The sequence below is a fragment of the Theropithecus gelada genome, chromosome 12 (assembly GCF_003255815.1).
Source record: "Theropithecus gelada isolate Dixy chromosome 12, Tgel_1.0, whole genome shotgun sequence".
NCBI lineage: Eukaryota > Metazoa > Chordata > Mammalia > Primates > Cercopithecidae > Theropithecus > Theropithecus gelada.
The window spans coordinates 58,379,870-58,386,030 of NC_037680.1; the positions used below are offsets into that span (position 1 = coordinate 58,379,870).

The following is a 6,161-nucleotide window of genomic DNA, read 5'->3' on the forward strand; positions in this document are numbered from 1 at the left end:
TATACATAATAGGAGATGAGTCATTTTAGTGTCAGCTGAAAAAAAGCCACATTTTAGGTGTATAAGACTATTTTTAAAAGTTGTAATTTTGTGTAGACTGAAACCTGATAGCAGGTGAGAGAGAGGTGGCTGTCTGTCCATGCATGGACTGTAATTAGAGAAAGATTTGAGCAGTATGCCTGTCCTCCAATATCATTATCACTATATATCATTTTACTAGTATGATTTTATCTTTTTAAGTGTTTTAGGACTCTGCAGTATCCAGTTAATAATGTTTAACTTAGGTAGTAGCCAGGCTGAAAAATATGAAGCCATTGTAGGAGGCTCCAATGATCTAAAAAAAAATTAGACTTTTATTAGATGGCAAATTTGTTCTACCATGTGATTTTTGTGTTAATTTTTCTCCTTATAACTAAAAAAGTCTTACAAAATAAAAGGTAAATATTGCCTCAAAAATTGTGGATATCTGTATAAAGTATGTGCCCTCAATCCTTATCAGCTAACACCTGCTTTATAAATTAATGCCTTATCAGAGATTTGTAGAGTTAGCTACAGAGTAAGTCATTAAGATGTGGTGGTTGAAAGAAAGAAAAACCAAAAATTATAGTGGAGAACTGTCTGTAGGGAAAGAAGATCTGCTCATAAATTACAGAGAGCAACAAAAATTTTAAAAATAATAAGTTTTCACAATTTTTCCAAAGCCTGCCTCTGCTTATTTTAGGATGAGCACAAACCATATGACTTCTATCTGGAGGCACTGTGAGATCAATGGTCTGGTAATGTCTGTTGATTTCCAGTATCAAATACATAGAAGCATGCAGTGAGTAGAAGAGAAAGAATCTTGGCAATTTTGTAGCTTCTATTCTTTCATCCAAATAGGAGAACTGGAGCTCAGCAAAGAGTGAAGAACAACCTCAATGTCACATAAAACGTTCTCCATCCTCCATTTCCACCAATTTCTCCAAACTCCTCTCTCTCCCCTTCTCTTCAACAGTTTCCATTAGTGTTTTCCATTAACACAAAACTCAGAATTCTCTCTGCCATGGGCCCTTGTGTTTTTTGATGTTTGTATCCTTGTTTATGCAATCTCTCCACTGCAACTGTGTCAGGCAGTGGGGACAGCTAAAATGTTGATGCTGCCATCTGGGAATCACTTTCTTATGGAGTTCACTCATGTGAACAAAGAACACTTGCTCTAAAGTACAGTGTAATCAACTCATGAAAATTATGAAACAAAACATGCTCTAGCTCCCCTTCTATGCCTGTTCAAATTACAGAAATTGCATTGAAATGCATTGAAATGATAGCAAACATTTTAGTAGACAATTCCATAATACACGCTGATTTTAAAAGATGGACTCAGACCATAAATTTTGAGTGATTGTTGGAAGCTAAAGGGCAGATAGAATCACCTTGCTGCAGAAATCAGAAGAGGGACAACTGCAAAATAAAGGCTGTAACAGGAGCATGTGTCACATCATCATAGCAGTTTTCTTGCCTGCCTTCCTTCCTTCCTTCCTTTCACCTCTGAACTTTTTATTGACTTCCTGTTCCCCAAAGGGTATCCTGCTTCTGCTGGCTTGATGTCTTAGAACTTTGGTGTCATTGGTCTCAGACACCCTTCTGCTATCCATTGTCTGGTGGCTGGTGCTCTTTGGATGGTTTGCATGGAGTTGCTGCTGTCCAGGGCATCACCAAGATTGAGTCCTCATCATCTTCAAGCAGGCAGTGGTAGGTGGCGCTCTCAGCCTCCAGCTTGACCTTGATGTTCAGCAGGGCCTCCTACTCCTGGACCTGGTGTTGTCCCTCTGCCCGGCTCTGTGCCATCTCTGACTCCAGGTGCAGCAGAATCCCATTGAGCTGCTCCATCTGCAGGGTGTAGTGGGCCTCCACCTCCCTCAGGCTGTTCTCCAAGCTGGCCTTCAGATTTCTCATGGAGTTCAGGTCCATCTCTATGGACTGGACTGTACGTCTCAGCTCTGTGAGCATCAACTCAGCATCTCCAACCTCGGTGGACTGCATGGTGACCACTGTGGTGCTCTCCTCAATTTGCTAAGACCGGTATTTGTCCAGCTCCTCTCAGTTCTTTCGAGTCAGCTCATCATATTGGGTCCGGATGTCTGCCATGATCTTGGCAAGGTCCTGAGATTTGAGGCATCTACCTCCACGGTCAACTCAGAGCTGGCAATCTGGGCTTGTAGGCCTTTTACTTCCTCTTTGTGCTTCTTCTTCATGAAGAGCAACTCCTCCTTGAGAGCCTCCATCTCTGTCTCCAGCTGCAGCTAAGTGACACGGGTCATCAGTCACCTTGCAGAGCCCATGGATGTCACTCTCCACAGACTGGTGCATGGCCAGCTCTGTCTCATACTTGACTCTAAAGTCATCAGCAGCAAGACAGGCATTGTCGATCTGTAGAACAATACGGGCATTGCCCACAGTATTTGCGAAGATCTGAGCCCTCAGGTCCTTGATTGTCTTGAAGTAATGACTCCAGTCTCTGACCTGGAGTCCCTTCTTCTCCAGGTGCTCTCGGATTTTGCTCTCTAGCTACCAGTTCTTGGTCTCCAGGCTCCTCACTCTGTCCAGGTAGGAGGCCAGACGGTCATTCAGGCTTTATATTGTCTCCTTCTCATTCTGGATCTCCCATTCCTGCCAGACCCCTGGCCATCCCTGCGGCCACGCCCCCGGACCCCATGCCGCCCCGGAAGCTGGTGAAGTGGGACACAGAGATCCAGGAACCAGAGCCCCTGGCGCCTGCATAGACGCTGACCATGCTGCTGACCGGCCAGGTGCCATAGTTGGGCACCTGGACAGAGCCTGGGAACTGGTATTTGGTGGAGAAGATGGAGCAAGTGGTGAAGCTCATGCTGTCCGGGAGGAGAGTGAGAGGGCAGGTCTCAGGCTTTGCCGACGACCCATCATAGCAGTTTTCTAAGGAAGCTGCAGAGAAACATCAAGCTCAGATCGAACAAAGCAAAGAGTGGGAGGGGCCCCTGGGCCAGGCATCAGGGCAATAAATTAAAGACTTTATTTGAGTAATCTGGGTCTCACCCTCTATCCTCTATAAGCAGCTGTTGACCCCAGCAGTGTTTACTTCAGAATGAAGCCTAGAGGGGTATTTGTTTGATATGCAGTGAATTTTCCTAGAAGAGTCGCTTGTATGAGGCTGTGGCTGGAGATAAAGGAAAGCAGAGCCTGAGCTAACTAGGGACCTTCACATCCACATGAAGACAGGGGAAGGAAGGAGAATCACTGATTCCCTTTGTCTGTAGGACACATTTGAGAGGGGGGAACTCTGAAGTAGGAGTTTAGACACAAGATACTCCCAGGGTGGGCAGTATAGAAGGTAATATACAACACATAGCAAGGCTGGGGATCCTCCAAGACTCGAAATAAAAGTTATTTGTACACACTGGAGGTTTCTCAGTCTGGCCTCCTCTCAAACATTCAAGGCAAGTTTCTATATTCAGAACTTATATTCAGCGACAATAAAAGAGGCTCTCATTTGATCTGATGAAATACAATACAGACATTATCTAACAATTCTGTTTGATAAAGATAATTATAAATAGCAACCCCAAACCATAAACTTGCTAAATAAATTTAGGATAAAAGCAAATCATTAAAAATATTTAAAAGATCCAAAATGTTTCTGAGTAGCATGAATAGAAAAAACACTATCCACATTTAAACATACCCTAATATAATTTCAGAATGCCAAGGATAAATATAAAATCCAAAAAGTTGGCTGGGTGCAATGGCTCATGCCTGTAATCCCAGCACTTTGGGAGACCGAGGTGGGCAGACCATGAGGTCAGGAGTTCAAGACCAGCCTGGCCAACATGGTGAAACCCTCTCTCTCCTAAAAATACAAAAATTAGCCTGGCATGGTGGCACGTTCCTGTAATCCCTGCTACTTAGGAGGCTGAGGCAGGAGAATTGCTTGAACCAGGACCCAGGAGGCAGAGGTTGCAGTGAGCCAAGATTGGGCCACTGCACTCGAGTCTGGGCTACAGAGCGAAACTGTCTCAAAAAACAAACAAACACACAAACAAACAAACAAATCCAAAAATTTTTCAAGAGAAAAAAAATCAGATTGCTAATGATAGAGTTCCCATGTTGAAAGTGAAGGAATAATATTGAAGTTGTGAAAGAAAAAAAATATTAACCTAGAGTTCTTTTTTGCTTTTTAAAAAAATTTTAATTAAAAAAAATTGTCATGAGTGCACAGTAGGTGTATGTATTTATGAGGTACATAAGATATTTTGATACAGGCATACAATGCATAATAATCAACTAGGAGTAAATGGGTATCCATCACCTCAAACATGTATCCTTTCTTTGTGTTAGAAACAATTTAATTATAACTCTTAGTCATTTTAAATGTATAATGAATTATTGTTGACTGTATTCACCCTGTTGTGCTATCAAATACTAGATCTCATTTATTCTATATAACTATGTTTTTGTACCCATTAACCAGCCCTACTCCCTCACTCCACAAGTACACTTCCCAGCTTCTTGTAACCATCATTCTGCTCTCTATTGCCATGAGTTCAATTGTTTTAATTTTTAGATCCCATAAAAAATGGAGAACGTGCAAAGTTTGTCTTTCTGTGCTTGGCTTATTTCACTTAATTAACATAATGACTTCCAGTTCCATCCATGCTGTTGCAAATCACAAGATTTCATTCTTTTTCATTGCTGAATAGTGTTCCAAAGAAAATATGCACCACAATTTCTTTATCCATTGGTATGTTGATGGACACTTAGGTTGCTTCTAAATCTTGACTATTATGAATAGTGCTGCGATAAACATGAGGGAGCATATATCTGTTCAATTTACCGATTTCCTTTCTTTTGGATATACACTAAGCAGTGGAATTACTGGATCATATGGTAGCTCTATTTTTTAGGGTTTTTTGTTGTGGTGGTGGTTTTTTCAGGGTTTTTTTGTGCTTAAAATTTCTTTTCTTTTTTGTTTTTTTATTTTATTTTATTTTATTATTATTATACTTTAAGTTCTAGGGTACATGTGTATAACATGCAGGTTTGTTACATATGTATACTTGTGCCATGTTGGTGTGCTGCACCCATCAACTCGTCAGCACCCATCAACTCGCCATTTACATCAGGTATAACTCCCAATGCAATCTATTTTTTAGTTTTTTAAGGAACCTCCATACTATTCTCCATAGTGGCTCTACTAATTTACATTCCCACCAATGGGGTACAAATGTTCCTTTTTCGCTACATCCTCAGTAGGATTTGTTATTATCTGTCTTTTGGGAAAAAAGCCATTTTAACTGGGGCGAGATGACGTCTCATTGTAGTTTTATTTATTTATTTATTTATTTATTTATTTATTTATTTATTATTATTTGAAACAGAATCTTGCCCTGTTACCCAGGCTGAAATGCAGTGTTGCAATCTCAGCTCACTGCAACATCCGCCTCCCAGGTTCAAGAGAGTCTCCTGCCTCAGCCTGCAGAATAGCTGGGATTACAAAAGCCCGCCACCACACCTGGCAAATTTTTGTATTTTTAGTAGAGACAGGTCTTCACCATGTTGATCAGGCTGTTCTCAAACTCCTGACCTCAGGTGATCCACCCACCTTGGCCTCCCAAAATGCTGGGATTACAGGTGTGAGTCATCGCACTCAGCCCAACATCTCATTAGAGTTTAGTATGCATACCTCCGATGATCAATGATGTTGAGTGCCTTTTCATATACCTGTTTGCCATTTATTTATCTTCTTTTGAGAAATCTGTATTCAGATCTTCTTTCCACTTTTAAATTGGATTATTAGATTTTTTTTCCTATAGAGTTGTTTGAGCTCCATATATTTTTGTTATTAATCCCTTGTCATAAGAACAGTTTGCAAATATTTTCTGCGATTTTATGGGTTGTCTCTTCACTTTATTGATTGTTTCCTTTACTATGCAGAATCTTTTTTTTTTTTTTTTTTTTTTTGAGACGGAGTCTCGCTCTGTCGCCCAGGCTGGAGTGCAGTGGCTGGATCTCAGCTCACTGCAAGCTCCGCCTCCCGGGTTCACGCCATTCTCCTGCCTCAGCCTCCCGAGTAGCTGGGATTACAGGCGCCCGCCACCTCGCCCGGCTAGTTTTTTGTATTTTTAGTAGAGACAGGGTTTCACCATGTT

At 41.3% G+C, this 6,161-nt stretch overlaps 1 pseudogene; it reads right to left on the bottom strand.

Annotated features, from left to right (window-relative positions):
• Positions 1-1,782: 1,782 nt before the first annotated feature.
• The window catches only part of LOC112635855, an 18,154-nt pseudogene continuing 13,775 nt past the window's right edge, over positions 1,783-6,161 (bottom strand).